Source organism: Panthera leo, chromosome C1, assembly GCF_018350215.1.
Source record: "Panthera leo isolate Ple1 chromosome C1, P.leo_Ple1_pat1.1, whole genome shotgun sequence".
In the NCBI taxonomy this organism is placed as follows: Eukaryota; Metazoa; Chordata; class Mammalia; order Carnivora; family Felidae; genus Panthera; species Panthera leo.
In genome coordinates, this window is record NC_056686.1 from 70,897,234 (window position 1) to 70,915,284 (window position 18,051).

General features: G+C 41.1%; 1 long non-coding RNA gene across 2 annotated transcripts in view; it reads left to right on the forward strand.

The window, feature by feature from the left end:
• The first annotated feature begins 1,891 nt into the window (after positions 1 to 1,891).
• Positions 1,892 to 18,051, forward strand: part of LOC122227408 — a 47,257-nt gene continuing 31,097 nt past the window's right edge. For both annotated transcript variants that reach the window (XR_006206018.1, XR_006206017.1), the window contains exon 1: positions 1,892 to 2,001. This is a non-coding gene — a long non-coding RNA (uncharacterized LOC122227408). The remainder of the gene's footprint in view (positions 2,002 to 18,051) is intronic.

Here is an 18,051-nt window from a genome sequence, read left to right on the forward strand (position 1 = left end):
CTGGTGTTTTACTAAAGAAAAAGAGATGAAGGATAAATGAAAACAACGGATACCTGTAATATAGTTCTTCAGGTGGTATTGGAACCTGGAAAAGTGGGTGGCAGGCAAATCATAGAAGACATGATTGCAGCATATTTAGATTACAAATGTATTTCATAACGAAAGTAGAGTCTGTGAAATAAATTTCAATGCCTCATCCAATAAGATATAAATAATGAAAAAGAAAATATTAAGAAATAATATTAAGCAAGGCCCTTAAAGTAAAATTTAGAAAATGATAAGAGGGATCTAATTTATATGTTGCAAATCAGCAGCACATGAAATGCATATCCAAATCAGAGCAATACCCAGAAAAAAGCACTTCAAAAATATACAATTAATAGCCTTCACTTTTCATTTGCATGAGAAATAACACTTTAAATTTAACTCACTTTCTGCAAAACTAGGGTAGGCAACCAAAAAACATGAATACATTCTGAAATATTCAAACGAACATAGTCTTAAGGAACAAAAATAAGCAAGGGTGTCTGGCTGGTTCAGTCAGTAGAGCGTGCAACTCTTGACCTTGGGGTTGTGAGTTGGAGACCCATGTTGGGTGTAGAGATTACTTTAAAAAAAAAAAAGAAACAAACAAAAATAAGCATTTGGAGTTTTATTTGTACAGAAAGTCTTGCTATATGGTTTGTTTAGTATAAGAGTAATTTTTTTTTAAATGAAACATCCTCTTTTTTAAACTATACAAAACAAACAAAATAAAACAGGAAAACCCATAAACCCTGCTGGAGGTTTTGAGATGCTAAAGTTCTCAGAACTGCTGTTTGCAATTATAAGAGATGATGAACTATTTATAATCCCAGCATTTTCAGAATTCAGCATATTTAAATGTTGCTACCTGATTTACAAGCCAAGGGATTTAAGCTAGAACTGCAAGCAATATGGATAGAATAGTCAAACCCAGACCAGATGGCTCTTTAATGCTTTTTAAGTAGGTTGGTGGTAGCATGGTGTTATCTGAGGACCCAAAAAAAGCACTTCAAAAATATCTCCCTTATTCAAGTCTTGGTGGCTGAAACTCCACCTTTAGCAATTGGGGAAGGTAGAGGACATATGTTGCTTTTGCCTGCCCAGCATTGATTTCTTTTTCTGGTAACAACATCCTGTTTTTCTTAGGAAAGCACTTCTCCTTAGGTCTCCTTGAAGCAGTTAAGGGGCATTGATTCTGACCCTAAATTTGGAGGTGAGCATGAGACCTGATCTTGACTAAGCAGAGTACCCCACCCTCTGGCCATAGCAGTTGGTTAAGGGACAGGTAGAGAACCCAATGATATCCATTCATGGGATTTCGTATGGAAGGACAGAGAAAGAGAAAGTACTCTTTCCCCTGGGAAGCTAGCAGTGGAGAGTGCTATATGCCTGGGGCCATTCCCCCTTCTTTTCTGCACTCCCCCCCCCCCCCAACCTCTCACTTAGGTCAACCACTATGGTGCTGAGATTGGGGAATGCCTGTGTAGACTCCTGCCCAGACCTTCAGGGCCAAGCAACACTTCCACTTGTTAACATTTTCTAGCTTTGGGAGATACCCTAGGACAATTCATTGGCATCTATAAACCGCCGACTCCCATATTTCCCAGACAAATGCCAGAAGACATGTTCTAGAAGAGCCATGTTACCCTATGTAAACGCATGATATTAATATTTCTGTTAATACTCTCACAAGGGAGTTTGGAAAAAAGAGAAATCTCTATTTGTAAGGAATCACTTGATTTTTTTTTTTATTTGGCCTCTTGGAAAGGAGCTAAATGGACATTCAAGTTTTCTAATTATAAATGTAAAATATAAATACTGAATTTGCTCTGTATACAGTAAAGATGACCTATGTACCGTACAGATCTTAGAGTGTCATAGTCAACGAGGACCTCTAAAATGAATCCTAGTCTTTTTCCCTTCTTGGAAGTCTTCCATGGCGACTAACAAAATGCCAACCATGAAGACAAAGGCATGGTGAGATTTTTTTTTCTGAATGTGTTTCACTTCTCCCTCATTTCCAAATTTGGCAAGTTTCAAGAAGAAATCATCTACAGTGAGAGGAGGTGGCTTAAAAATAGTTCCATCTTATAAATATTTAGAAGTGAACTGACCTGAGTTTATGTACATGCTCCATTACTTCTGTTGCTAACTCTCCTCCAAAATCACTTACTGTCTGCCTCTCGTAGGACAGAGGGACACTGTGTGACAATGTCCTAGACATCAGGGATATACCAACAAATAAAGCCAGATAAAGACACTTCTCTCATGGGGCTTATATCTGCTGTTGGGTGAGACAAAATGAAAACAAATTAGTTAAGACAATAACACCAAGTATGTGACAGAGAGTGCCATGCAGGCAGGATGCCTTAGGTGGGGTGGTCATTCTAAAATCTTAGGGCAGAGGACTCCAGGCAGAGGGAACAAATGCAAAAGCCCTAAAGCCAGAACAAGCTTGATGTGTATGTATGTATTAGTATATAAAGTATGTATTAGTTTCCTATTGCTGCTATAACAAATTACTAGAATCTTAGTGACTTAAAACAACAAACATTTATTATCTTATAGTTGTGGAGGTCAGAAATCCAACATGGGTTCAGGGGGCTGAAAGCAAAGTATCAGAAGGGCCACACTTCCTCCATAAGGTTTAGTGAGAACCTGTTTCCTTGCCTTTTCTAGCTTCTAGAGGTTGCCGGCATTTCTTAGCTTGTGACTCCCTCTTCTACATTCAAAGCCAGCAGCCTAGCATCTTCAAATCCCTCCATGACCTCTCCCTGTCTCCCACCCCATCCCTGCCACCTTCTTTTCCTCATAAGGACCCTTGTGACTACATTGGGCCCACTCAGATAATCCAGGGTAAGCCAAAAGGCCATTCTCCACCTCAAGTTCATTAACTTAATCCAACCTGTAAAGTCCCTTTTGCCATGTAACAATTTCACAGGCTCCAGGATTTAGAATATAGACATCTTTGGGGGGCCATTATTCTAAATACCAGAGAGTATAGAGGAGGAAAGTGGTTGAGAGTTTGAACTCTGGATGGCTAAGCAGGATGGGAAGCCATCAGGGCAGGAACCTGATCTGGTTAAAGTTTTAACAAGATTATTGTGAGTGTTGTGTGGAAAATGGAAGTAGTGATGCCAAAGTGGAAACCAGAAGACCAATTAAAAGGCTATCACAAAAGGGGTGCCTGGGTGGCTCAGTTGGTTAAGCATCCAACTCTTGATTTTAGCTCAGGTCATAATCTCACAATTGGTGAGTTTGAGCCCCACAGTGGGCTCTGTGCTGACCGCATGGAGCCTGCTTGGGATTCTCTGTCTCCCTCTCTTTGCCCCTCCCTCCCCCAGTTCAAAATAAATAAATAAATAAGCATTAAAAAAAAAAAAGAGGCTATTTCAATGGTACAGGAGAGAGATGATGGGGTGTTTAGACTTTGGGAGAGCTACTTAGCTTCTCTGTGGCTTAGAAGCCTACCATAAAATATAGTTAATATTGCAGAGCTGTCCTGGGTTAGCAACAATTCCTGTAAGAGATTAAGTGCAGTACCTAATTCCAAATAGTGCTCAAGAAATGGTAGCTATTATTTACATTTGCTTTAAGCTTTAAGTTTTAATTAAAAAAAAAAAAAAAAAATAGAGGAGAGCCTGTGTGGCTCAGTTGGTTAAGCATCCAACTTTGGCTCAGGTCCTGATTTCACAGTTTGTGAGTTTGAGCCCCATATCGGGCTCTGTGCTCACAGCACAGCTTCACAGCACAGCCTCTGTCCCCCTCTCTCTCAAGTAGACGAAATCTTAAGGATTAAGGAAGTGAGGCCCAGTGAGGAGAAACGACTTGGCCAAGCATGCCTTGCTAAATCAACAGATTGATAATAAGCTGTATTTCAAGAGAAAGTAAGGACAGAAGCCACTTCCTGTCATCTTTACAGAAACCAGGAAAGGCAGCTCACAGCTCACTGGGAAGCAATGGGAAGGGCACGGGGCAGAGCCCCATGAGGCAAAGGCCTTGGCTTTGTAGTGTAGGGACATGCAGATGGTATCTGAAGACCTACTTTCAAATGCTGCCACTTACTGACTTTGATTTTGAGCAGGTCATTTACTCTCCCTTTACCTCATTTACTTTTCTTAAAAGTGGGCACAGTATCACACTCCACAAGGTGGTCATGAAGTTCAAATACGAAAATGTAAGACAGAGCATTTTGTAAACCACCACGCCTGTAAAGTTAAGAATTCTTCCCCTCCTCCCAAGCAGCATCCTTTCCATTCCACTCCAATCTTTAAAGGCATTTTCACAATGGTTTTAGATGGACTAACAACCTTCTGATAGCCCTCCTAGCTGGTGGATCCAGCAATGTTTACCAGTTTCTGCTTCTGAGTGCACCAACATTTTCCTTCAAAAGTTAACATTCAATCACAAAATGTGCTTTCTCCAGGCACATGGTTCTGGGTCTTCATTTCTCTAAGCTTTTTTCTGCTTGCAAATTCGCTTGTTATAAACCAGAACTCAGATGCAATAAAAATAACTGTACTCTCCAAAAAGATAACATAGATTTGAAGCTATATGCAACTGGGGATTATTTATAACAAAGCCAGTTTAAGGACGTATTTAGCCAACTAGCACATATATGCCTTACATAACAGTTCATTTAGGCTTTGAAGAGCATTAGCGATAATAGAGCTTCGAGGCCAAATGAGTGGATAGAAGTCAATGCTGCTGTCACCCACAAGGTCAAAGCTAAAATAATAATAGTACCTTTCAGCGTTCACACATGTGAACTACAATACATCAGCTTGTGGACAGCTTATCTGATTACTACACTGCAACTACCTGCTCTGAATCAAACACAACACCCTCCCTCCCTCTGGCTTTGTTCTCAAGAGTTCTCAGCTGTGAGTATATCAAATGCTGTCTAGAACCAGCCCCACCTTCTCCCAAGGGAGAGCCTGCTGTCTGTCTTCTCCACGGAGACCAGAATGGAAATAAATCAGCCATTCAATATGTCTAATCAGATGAAAGCCTGTTCCCTGAGGGATGACCTCAATCCCACGGTGAATGGGGAACAGATTAGCATATCGAAGAATCCAGGGCACCAGACATTGTCTGGTAAACAAAATGAAATTAGAAACACAGGAGTAGGACACAAAAGCCAAGACAAATTAATGCTTTGCGGGTGTGTTAATGGTTATCTGTGTTTAAATGTAGATTTTTGAGACAAGTGGTGAGTCATCTGCAAATAAATGTCTGGTTAGACAACAGTGTTGGGTGAAAGGGGGGAATTCTCATTCAGTAAAACACATGAGATTTAGACTTCACAGGTGAAAGCTCTAGAATCATTGAAAATAAAGATGACTTCCTCCCACCATCAAACCTTGATTACAGATTGGTTTTGGTTTTAGTCAGGGCTCTATTATATTGTAGGTATATGTAAAGCTGGAAGGAAGGAGTGAAGAGACAGAAGAATGAGACTGAAGATGAGCAATAACTCAGGAATCAACGGTGGTCATGGGAATATGCTAAATGAATAGGTGGAGATCCGCAAAACTCACAATGTGGAAAAATATGCAAGACGGGTAACATGGACTTTCCCCCACCCCCTGAAAAGAAAAAAAGAAAAAAGAAAAAAATACAATAGGAAAGGGAAACTTAAAGAATAAAAGAGACATAAGGGACCTATCAACCAAATGCCATGTGTGGGCTTTGTTTGGATCTTGACTTCAACAATGTTTAAAAAAAGTTTTGAGACAATTGAGGATATTTGAACACTGGATATTTCACGAAGTGAAGCCTCATGTTTTAGAGACACATACCGAATATAAACATAGATAAAATGATATGATTTCTAAGATTTGGTTCAAAATACAAAACGTGATTGGTCATGCTTAATAATTATTAAACTTGGGAGATGGGTACATGGGGTTTTGCATATTATCTTCTCTACTTTTGTATGTGTTAGAATTTATCTATAATAAAATTCTTTGTTTTAAATGAGCCAGCTCCAAATAATAAAATGGAAATTGTTCTTGTTAGAAATACAGTATAGTGGGGCCCCTGGCTGGCTCAATTGGTAGAGTATGTGACTCTTGAACTCAGGGTCATGACTTCCAGCTCCACATTGGGTGTGGAGCTTACAAAAAAATAAAAGTAAAAATAAAATAAAATAAAAAGAAATACACTATAGTATTTTAAAGTTTTCTTATATAAGAACATTATAAAAGTCAAATCAAAGTTCACAAAGAAGCTCTCTTGTAAACCAGTTAACCCACATACAGCCCTTAAAATGATGCCCAGTACACTACATGACAAGTGGTTCAATAAGTGTTAACCAATTCTTATTTTCTTAAATGTATTGGTTCTAAATCTTAGCCTACAAATACAAGTGTATAAGAAACAGAGCTTTATTTTAAAAAATTTTTTTGGTAACATTTATTCATTTTTGAGAGAGACAGAGAGACAGAGAGACAGAGCGTGAGATGGGGAGGGGCAGAGAGAGAGGGAGACACAGAATCCGAAGCAGGCTGCAGGCCCTGAGCTGTCAACATACAGCCTGACGTGGAGCTCGAACCCACGAACCGTGTGATCATGACCTGAGCCGAAATCGGATGCTTAACCAACTGAACCAGCCACGCACCCCCAGAGCTTTATTTTTGTACAACTGAACATGTCTCTTTTAATCCCACTTTCTATCAAGGCAATCAAGAAAAGAACCTCAGGCAGTCCTAAGATACTCTCAACATGTTCCCTGTAGTTGTATCTAAGTTGCAGAGTGTCTAGAGATCCAAGTGTTGGAGGCAGGCAGTGTGGGATGGGGGCAGCTATCTGACCCTCAGGTCTTCTGTTTGCACTTCCCATCTGCTGAGACATCCATCATCCCATTTAACCCATTCACCTTTGTGTCCTCTCTTTTCCCCATCTTCAGATTGGGTGGGTCACTAGCCTACTTCTAGGTCAATCTCAGGCCCTTGGAACTCATACTGCTTCTCCCACCACAGTGAGCCATCTGTGAGTTTCTCCAAGACCATTTCTTCCCTGGGATTTTCCTACTTTCTGAGGTTCTCCCTGGGAGAGGAGACACCAATCTCTTCTTCTGAACCTTAAAAACTTAGTTGGAGTTTTGTCCAGCTTCATCTCCCTCCACTGCCCCCCCAGTCCAGGCCGAGGCCAGGAGCTGATGCAGGGCCTCATTTCTTCAAGACCTAGGAAGACAGTTTCCCACAGATCTATCATTTTCGACACTGCCTCCTCTTGCAACCTCGGGAGCCCTTGCTCTTACTCAACCATATTCCCTCACATATTTTTCTGTGCCCTTTTAAAACTCAAATACTGAAAAAAGTTACCCTCTTCTCCGCTTCCTCCAGTCATATTCTTTCTCTGAGGCAATAGAGAAAGAGTAGCTAACTAAATGGGGGAAGGGAAATGATGGGGGAAGATGTCCATAAGTATTTCAATTATTTTTCCTTCCATTCCAACAATGTATGAATGGAAAAAAAAAAAAAAAACCACATAGCTGAGTTACTTAGCCTTTTCAAATTCTCATAATTAGTTAAGACAGCCTTGGCCGTGTTTCAGAACGTGCAGAACGAGGATCATATTGGGTGTCTGCCTTCAGCTCAGCCCTCAAAAGAATGATGAACTCGTCAGTGTGGGCTTGTAGGTACAAAGGAGATTCCTGCCTCAATATTTTCCAAAAAGACATAAAACCTGTTCCAACGAAACTAGTAAGAGCAGACCAGAGAAATGTAACCACATAGCATTCGCCAATTGCTGCACTTCTAATTTTGGGTGGAGGTGCATGTTTTGAGGAAGGCCTTGTTTGGGAAGACAAAATAGAAGCTTAGTAAAAGTAAATTTTGTTCTTTTGGTTCTGAGCCATCTCACCTTGCTTTACATTTAGCAATCATGCCATGCTGGCGGTTGCATGGATTTACCCTTTCGTGCATGCGGTAAATAAATATTTGCGAGTGTCCGGGTTCCAGGCACTGTGCTATGAGCTCAGGCACAACCAAGAGTGAGGAATATATGGCTGTGCTTTGTCTTCTAATCCAACCTGACCCGTCTATGGGTATGAGTTTGGGAAACCATTAAACCAGGGTTCTGGCCAGAAACATTAGTTATCATGGGCTAAAGAATGTGTAGTTAGGAGATGTGTGACTAAGAAAAAAACGGTGGCTTTCAGCTAACAGGCAAAGAATAGAGTGAAAAGGCCCTTTATTGGTGTGTAACTGTGTGAACACAGTACGGTGGGGAGAGTGCATTGTGCTATCTGAGTATCAGGTTAAATGCCAATGCGTTATTACTGGTCTAATGAATTTTAAAAGTATCATTCTAACGCAAATCCGGTGACCTACAAAGATAAAGAAATTCTGCTGCCATAGCTGAAAACATTGCCACTACCAAGGCACTGTCTAAACAGGCATACACTCAGGCTGGGTTACACGTTGGACCCATTAGAAACTCCCTCCTCACAACAAACATCTCCTTGAACTTATAGTTCTTAACCCAAGTTAAAGACCAAGAGAAAAAGAATTCATTGTATTCTAACAGTTAAGGGACCAAAAGGTCATGCATTTACCTTACTTCACAATCTCACGTATTCCCAGAATTCCTAGCTCACCGAAGGTAAAGAATATTATTTTTCCCTTTAAAGATCACTCATTTTCTCCATCAAAATGAAAAGCTGAAACGTTCTTTGTTACATTTCTGTTAATTAGTGATAATTACGGGGTTTATAGCCAGTTGAATCAGGTCGCTGGTTAAAAAGAAAGATTCTCTTATAGAAATTACTGGGAGTTTTTTCTTGCTATGGCATAATGTTTCAACAGTTAAGGGTCAAAACTATTTCCACGTGAAACTTAAACAAAGTGGGTATTCAGGTGAGCTTTCTTCTGGGGATTAGTGATCTTGAAAATTAAATAGATGAAACAAAAACAAGAAGAAATACCTTTTCTCATATACTTAAAGTGTAGTATAAGGATTACCCCTTTTTACGGACACACTCTATTCAAACCTCTTAGGAGATGAAAACTATGTCCATGCAAATTTACGCAAGAAAAAGTATAAATGAGGGGAAAAGCAGCTGCTTTGACTAAGAGCCATAAAGCACCTCCCTATGGTGTTTGTAAGTAATTGGGGAACCATGTCCCAGTCTGCACAAGTGGAACCACAGAATGTCTGGTAGGGGGGAGATGGTTTGCTGACTCAGGGTCTTCCTCTCTCCCCCAGATTAGGTACCTTGCCACAAAGTCAGGGCTCCCTTGCAGGTCAAACTGGGTCACTCTTAGGTGACTCTATACAGTGTCGGTAACACACATTATGATACCATCATAGCCTTTAATACAATGACTAAATTGCAATCAATTATTTTGTTTCCCATTTTCTCCACTAGGCCACTGCCCAGATTTATGGCTTTCCTCCATTTTTGGCAGTTGGTTCTTCCTTCCCTGAAAAGGCAACAAATCTGCCTCCAGTTTTACCCTCTTCATAGTTTTGACTAGCAAATATGAAAATCTAATGAAAGTGATCTTACAGAGTTTTTTTTTTCAATATAGGAAGTTTATTGTCAAATTGGTTTCCATACAACAAACACCCAGTGCTCATCCCAAAAGGTGCCCTCCTCAATACCCATCACCCACCCTCCCCTCCCTCCCACCCCCCATCAACCCTCAGTTTGTTCTCACTTTTTAAGTGTCTCTTATGCTTTGGCTCTCTCCCAATCTAACCTCTTTTTTTTTTTTTTCCTTCCCCTCCCCCATGGGTTTCTGTTAAGTTTCTCAGGATCCACATAAGAGTGAAACTATATGGTATCTGTCTTTCTCTGTATGGCTTATTTCACTTAGCATAACACTCTCCAGTTCCATCCATGTTGCTACAAAGGGCCATATTTCATTCTTTCTCATTGCCATGTAGTACTCCATTGTGTATATAAACCACTATTTCTTTATCCATTCATCAGTTGATGGACATTTAGGCTCTTTCCATAATTTGGCTATTGTTGAGAGTGCTGCTATAAGCATTGGGGTACAAGTGCCCCTATGCAGCAGTACTCCTGTATCCCTTGGATAAATTCCTAGCAGTGCTATTGCTGGGTCATAGGGTAGGTCTATTTTTAATTTTCTGAGGAACCTCCACACTGCTTTCCAGAGCGGCTGCACCAACTTGCATTCCCACCAACAGTGCAAGAGGGTACCTGTTTCTCCACATCCTCTCCAGCATCTATAGTCTCCTGATTTGTTCATTTTGGCCACTCTGACTGGCGTGAGGTGATATCTGAGTGTGGTTTTGATTTGTATTTCCCTGATGAGGAGCGACATTGAGCATCTTTTCATGTGCCTGTTGGCCATCCGGATGTCTTCTTTAGAGAAATGTCTATTCATGTTTTCTGCCCATTTCTTCACTGGGTTATTTGTTTTTCGGGTGTGGAGTTTGGTGAGCTCTTTATAGATTTTGGATACTAGCCCTTTGTCTGATATGTCATTTGAAAATATCTTTTCCCATTCCGTTGGTTGCCTTTTAGTTTTGTTGGTTGTTTCCTTTGCTGTGCAGAAGCTTTTTATCTTCATAAGGTGCCAGTAGTTCATTTTTGCTTTTAATTCCCTTGCCTTTGGGGATGTGTCAAGTAAGAGATTGCTACGGCTGAGGCCAGAGAGGTCTTTTCCCGCTTTTTCCTCTAGGGTTTTGATGGTTTCCTGTCTCACATTCAGGTCCTTTATCCATTTTGAGTTTATTTTTGTGAATGGTGTGAGAAAGTGGTCTAGTTTCAACCTTCTGCATGTTGCTGTCCAGTTCTCCCAGCACCATTTGTTAAAGAGACTGTCTTTTTTCCATTGGATGTTCTTTCCTGCTTTGTCAAAGATTAGTTGGCCATACGTTTGTGGGTCTAGTTCTGGGGTTTCTATTCTATTCCATTGGTCTATATGTTTGTTTTTGTGCCAATACCATGCTGTCTTAATGATTACAGCTTTGTAGTAGAGGCTAAAGTCTGGGATTGTGATGCCTCCCACTTTGGTCTTCTTCTTCAAAATTACTTTGGCTATTCAGGGCCTTTTGTGGTTCCATATGAATTTTAGGATTGCTTGTTCTAGTTTCGAGAAGAATGCTGGTGCAATTTTGATTGGGATTGCATTGAATGTGTAGATAGCTTTGGGTAGTATTGACATTTTGACAATATTTATTCTTCCAATCCATGAGCACGGAATGTTTTTCCATTTCTTTATATCTTCTTCAATTTCCTTCATAAGCTTTCTATAGTTTTCAGCATACAGATCTTTTACATCTTTGGTTAGATTTATTCCTAGGTATTTTATGCTTCTGGGTGCAATTGTGAATGGGATCAGTTTCTTTATTTGTCTTTCTGTTGCTTCGTTATTAGTGTATAAGAATGCAACTGATTTCTGTACATCGATTTTCTATCCTGCAACTTTGCTAAATTCATGTATCAGTTCTAGCAGACTTCTGGTGGAGTCTATCAGGTTTTCCATGTATAATATCATGTCATCTGCAAAAAGTGAAAGCTTAACTTCATCTTTGCCAATTTTGATGCCTTTGAGTTCCTTTTGTTATCTGATTGCTGATGCTAGCACTTCCAACACTATGTTAAACAACAGCAGTGAGAGTGGGCATCCCTGTTGTGTTCGTGATCTCAGGGAAAAAGCTCTCAGTTTTTCCCTATTGAGGATGATGTTAGCTGTGGGCTTTTCATAAATGGCTTTTATGATCTTTAGGTATGTTCCTTCTATCCCTACTTTCTCGAGGGTTTTTATTAAGAAACGTTGCTGAATTTTGTCAAAGGCCTTTTCTGCATCGATTGACAGGATCATATGGTTCTTATCTTTTCTTTTATTAACGTGATGTATCACATTGATTTCTGACTGTTGAACCAGCCCTGCATCCCAGGAATGAACCCCACTTGATCATGGTGAATAATTCTTTTTATATGCTGTTGAATTCGATTTGCTAGTATCTTATTGAGAATTTTTGCATCCATATTCATCAGGGATATTGGCCTGTAGTTCTCTTTTTTTACTGGGTCTCTGTCTGGTTTAGGAATCAAAGTCATACTGGCTTCATAGAATGAGTCTGGAAGTTTTCCTTCCCTTTCTATTTCTTGGAATCGCTTGAGAAGGATAGGTATTATCTCTGCTTTAAACGTCTGGTAGAACTCTGCTGGGAAGCCATCTGGTCCTGGACTCTTATTTGTTGGGAGATTTTTGATGACTGATTCAATTTCTTTGCTGGTTATGGGTCTGTTCAAGTTTTCTATTTCCTCCTGATTGAGTTTTGGAAGTGTGTGGGTGTTTAGGAATTTGTCCATTTCTTCCAGGTTGTCCAGTTTGTTGGCATATAATTTTTCATAGTATTCCCTGATAATTGCTTGTATCTCTGAGGGATTGGTTGTAATAACTCCATTTTCTTTCATGATTTTATCTATTTGGGTCATCTCCCTTTTCTTTTTGAGAAGCCTGGCTAGAGGTTTATCAATTTTGTTTATTTTTTCAAAAAACCAACTCTTGGTTTCGTTGATCTGCTCTACAGTTTTTTTAGATTCTATATTGTTTATTTCTGCTCTGATCTTTATTCTTTCTCTTCTTCTGCTGGATTTAGGCTGTCTTTGCTGTTCTGCTTCTATTTCCTTTAGGTGTGCTATTAGATTTTGTATCTGGGATTTTTCTTGTTTCTTGAGATAGGCCTGGATTGCAATGTATTTTCCTCTCAGGACTGCCTTCGCTGCATCCAAAAGCATTTGGATTGTTGTATTTTCATTTTTGTTGGTTTCCATATATTTTTTTAATTTCTTCTCTAATTGCCTGGTTGACCCCTTCACTCTTTAGTAGGGTGTTCTTTAACCTCCATGCTTTTGGAGGTTTTCCAGACTTTTCCTGTGGTTGATTTCAAGCTTCATAGCATTGTGGTCTGAAAGTATGCATGGTATGATTTCAATTCTTGTATACTTATGAAGGGCTGTTTTGTGACCCAGTATGTGATCTATCTTGGAGAATGTTCCATGTGCACTTGAGAATTGGGTTGCAGATTCTGTTGCTTTGGGATGCAGAGTTCTAAATAGATCTGTAAAGTCCGTCTGATCCAATGTATCATTCAGGGCCCTTGTTTCTTTATTGACTGTGTGTCTAGATGATCTATCCATTTCTGTAAGTGGAGTGTTAAAGTCCCCTGCAATTACCACATTCTTATCAATAAGGTTGCTTATGTTTGTGAGTAATTGTTTTATATATTTGGAGGCTTCCGTATTCGGTGCATAGACATGTATAATTGTTAGCTCTTCCTGATGGATAGACCCTGTGATTATTATATAATGCCCTTCTTCATCTCTTGTTACAGCCTTTAATTTAAAGTCTAGTTTGTCTGATATAAGTATGGCTACTCCAGCTTTCTTTTGACTTCCAGTGGCATGATAAATACTTCTCCATCCCCTCACTCTCAATCTGAAGGTGTCCTCAGGTCTAAAATGAGTCTCTTGTAGACAGCAAATAGATGGGTCTTGTTTTTTTATCCATTCTGATACCCTATGTCTTTTGGTTGGCGCATTTAGTCCATTTACATTCAGTGTTATTATAGAAAGATATGGGTTTAGAGTCATTGCGATGTCCGTAGGTTTCATGCTTGTAGCGATGAGTCTGGTATTTTGTCTCACAGGATCCCCCTTAGGATCTCTTGTAGGGCTGGTTTAGTGGTGACGATTTCCTTCAGTTTTTGTTTGGGAAGACCTTTATCTCCACTTCTATTCTAAATGACAGACTTGCTGGATAAAGGATTCTCGGCTGCATATTTTTTCTGTTCATCACATTGAAGATCTCCTGCCATTCCTTTCTGGCCTGCCAAGTTTCAGTAGAGAGATTGGTCACGAGTCCTATAGGTCTCCCTTTATATGTTAGAGCACATTTATCTCTAGCTGCTTCCAGAATTTTCTCTTTATCCTTGTATTTTGCCAGTTTCACTATGATATGTTGTTCAGAAGATCGATTCAAGTTACGTCTGAAGGGAGTTCTCTGTGCCTCTTGGATTTCAATGCCTTTTTCCTTCCCCAGATCAGGGAAGTTCTCAGCTATTATTTCTTCAAGTACACCTTCAGCACCTTTCCCTCTCTCTTCCTCCTCTGGAATACCAATTATGCGTAGATTATTTCTCTTTAGTGCATCACTTAGTTCTCTAATTTTCCCCTCATACTCCTGGATTTTTTTATCTCTCTTTTTTTCAGCTTCTTCTTTTTCCATAATTTTATCTTCTAGTTCACCTATTCTCTCCTCTGCCTCTTCAATCCGAGCCGTAGTTATCTCCGTTTTATTTTGCGGTTCATTGATAGCATTTTTTAGCTCCTCCTGGCTGTTCCTTAGTCCCTTGATCTCTGTAGCAAGAGATTCTCTGCTGTCCTTTATACTGTTTTCAAGCCCAACGATTAATTTTATGACTATTATTCTAAACTCACTTTCTGTTATATTGTTTAAATCATTTTTGATCAGTTCGTTAGCTGTTGTTATTTCCTGGACGTTTTTTTGAGGGGTATTCTTCCGTTTGGTCATTTTGGATAGTCCCTGGAGTGGTGCGAACCTGCAGGGCACTTCCCCTGTGCTGTGGTGTATAACTGGAGTTGGTGGGCGGGGCCGCAGTCAGACCTGATGTCTGCCCCCAGCCCACCACTGGGGCCAGAGTCAGACTGGTGTGTGCCTTCTCCTCCCCTCTCCTAGGGGCAGGATTCACTGTGGGGTGGCGTGGCCTGTCTGGGCTACTTGCACACTGCCAGGCTTGTGGTGCTGGGGATCTGGCGTATTAGCTGGGGTGGATCAGCAAGGTGCACAGGGGCGGGAGGGGCAGGCTCAGCTCGCTTTTCCTTTGGAGATCTGCTTCGGTAGGGGCCCTGTGGCACCGGGAGGGAGTCAGACCTGCTGGAGGGATGGATCCGCAGAAGCACAACGCTGGGTGTTTGTGTGCTGCAAGCAAGTTCCCTGGCAGGAACTGGTTCCCTTTGGGATTTTGGCTGGGGGATGGGCGAGGGAGATGGTGCTAGCGAGCGCCTTTGTTCCCCACCAGGCTGAGCTCTGTCGTGGGGGCTCAACTCTCCCTCCCATTGTCCTCCAGCCCTCCCGTTCTCTGAGCAGAGCTGTTAGCTTATAACCTTCCAGATGTCAAGGCCGGCTTGCTGTCAGAAAACACTCCGTCCAGCCCCTCCGCTTTTGCCAGCCAGACTCAGGGGCTCTGCTTGGCCGGCGAGCCACCCCTCCGCCCCGGCTCCCTCCCGCCAGTCTGTGGAGCGTGCACCGCCTCGCTGCCCTTCCTACCCTCTTCCATGGGCCTCTTGTCTGCGCTTGGCTCCGGAGACTCCGTTCTGCTAATCCTCTGGCGGTTTTCTGGGTTATTTAGGCAGGTGTAGGTGGAATCTAAGTGATCAGCAGGACGCGCGGTGAGACCAGCGTCCTCCTACGCCGCCATCTTCCCAGGATTCAGATCTTGCAGAGTTTAAATTCATAGTTGGGAATTTCTCTTTTGATCTTTCCCAGCTTAACTGGAGAAGGATTAGACTTCATGTCTTTCTTCTTTGTACTGAATCTATTTATAGGGCCAGAAAAGACTTAGCATTCTGGTTTCCTACATATGCACTGTGGACATCTTTCCCTGTCTTTTCAAATCTCTGTAAACTGATAGACCACCAAAAGCCATGTTTATATTATATCTGATGATGAGTATGGCCTTAAATAGTTGTCTTCATCACCTGCAGTTCATGGATCTTCTCAGTGCAGTTGGTTGGGATTTTTCTCATTCTGCTTTAGTTCTGATGATACACAGGAAGCCATGTTCTGTGACTGGAATTAGAAATTCTGGCCACTGGAAGTTTAACATTAGACTCCTTTCTCATCATCTGTGAGGAAGTAATCAGATATCCCCATCTTTCAGGAACTCTGGCATGCCACACTACGCCACCTGGTCTCTTCTTTATTAGTCAGTATGAACAGCATGGGTTAAGAGATATTATGTCAGTCAAGTTGATCCATTGCTGTGAGTGGTATAACTATTGTTCCTCCCTTCCCCACATCTGTCATTGTATTAGGTCCTGCCAAAGTTCAAATGAATTATGAAATAAGATACAGGAGACACAAAAATGGCTTCAGATTTCTGGCAACGTGGACTTGCCCAAATCCTTCCTTTTCTAAAAGTTTAACTATCAAGTCACTGGCTCATACATGCAATCTTGGGTTTTTGAGACAGGAACAAGCCCTGTAACTTACAACAACTGACAGGGCAACTGACAGACATAGCCTTTGGTGGCTGGCAGCTCAGAAGGAAAAAGAGAGAGAGAGGGAATCAGGTATACTCAGTTCCATCACCAAATTCACTGATTTGGTAAGTCCTCCTCCTTCCTGGAGGAGGAGGTAGTGAAGGCGCAGAAGGAAGTTGATTTTGTTCTCTTCTTCCGGATAGTGGAGTGGAAATTCTTTTCCCTCTGTGGGCACATGAGCAGTGGGGACTGAGTGTTCACCTCTAACACAATTGTAAATGCTAGAAGAGTTGAAGGAAGGCCAAAGGCATGTTTGGTTCTGTTGTCCAGGCTGCCCTTGCCAAGATAGGCTTGGCTGGGTCCTGCGGGTAAGATGGGTGTCAGAGCCACAAATGGACCCTCTCTAGCCTTCCTCCTGGCCAACAGTGTCTTAGCAACGACTTTCCTTCTTTCCTTCTCCCTCTTTCTTTCATGATATTCTTGTGCAACTCATGACTGCATGGCCAAGATGACTCTCTCTCAGTGAAAAATCACTAGATTTAGGGGGCAGTTTTAACCATCTCAGTTCTCACTTTCTCACCCACATCCTATCCCAACTCAAAAGTCTAGCTGAGGATGTCTGAAACAGGCCTTGTAGCCCTGACCCAAAACTGATGGATGGGCCATGGCCAAGATGTCAGGTGTGAACAGGAGGTATAAACCACTGCCTCAGCCATGTCCCTTCTTGATGTGCTAGAATTAATTTAAAGGTAAAAAAAAAAAAAAAATCCACTTCTTTAGTTTATAAAGTTCAGTGCTTCATCTTCTTATCCAAACATCATTCAAGTTTTCTTGATATTTATAGAAGCCAACTATCTTAAGAAAAGAAGTTCTCTTTCCAAAAGAAAGGAAAATTGACAACTGAGAGGAACCTATTTTCAGATAAGTAAATCATGTTTGTTATAACTAAAGCTTCCTTTTTAACCTATCTAGGTATAAAGATGTCTATATGTGTATTTGTGGATACATATGTAGTCTCTGTCTATCTATTATCCTGAATTAAATCGCAATCTTAGTAAAAGCAATAGAATACATTCTGGCTAGTTTAAGCAGAAATACTCTTTTAGAAAGGATATTGAAAGATACAAGGTAGCTCGGAGGGTCAGTATTAGAGATGATGCAGTCAGGAGTAAGATGGAAACCACACTACAGTGGCTTCCCTAGTGAAAACACCACAGCTCACACCAATAGGGATGGACATATGATGCCAGGAACCTTACGATGGCTGCCCTTTAAATGTGGAATGTTTCCACACTCACCTCACCAGTGGCTCACCAATGACTCCATTCTATGCTGTACCTGAACTTCATTTTCCTCACTTATAAATAAGAGTTTTACCTAGATAGAACTGAGGCAAGGTTATCTGAGCTGCAAGGAAGGCTGCAAGGGTGACTTGAGGAAGAGGGGATTACAATGCAGAAATTCTCTGAACAGGAAGAGTGATTCAGAGGCTGTGTGACTGCAATAGGACTAATGTTGACTTCAGTCTACCCCTTGACTGTAATACACAAACCACTCCCTTCCATACTTACATTTCCCAACACTTAATTTGAAGAGCCATATCCATCCCCTAACAAGAATCATGATTTGATTACAACTCCTTCCCCTAAATCTACACTTGTTCACCCTTTCCCCTTTCTTTTCTACCATTAAATGACCACATGGCTCTATCCTTTTGTAAGTTTGCCAACTCCTCATCCAAAAGGCTGTTATTGTTCCTATTGCTATTATACTGAGCTCTGGGAGGGATGGAGGAAAGAAAGTTGAAGGAG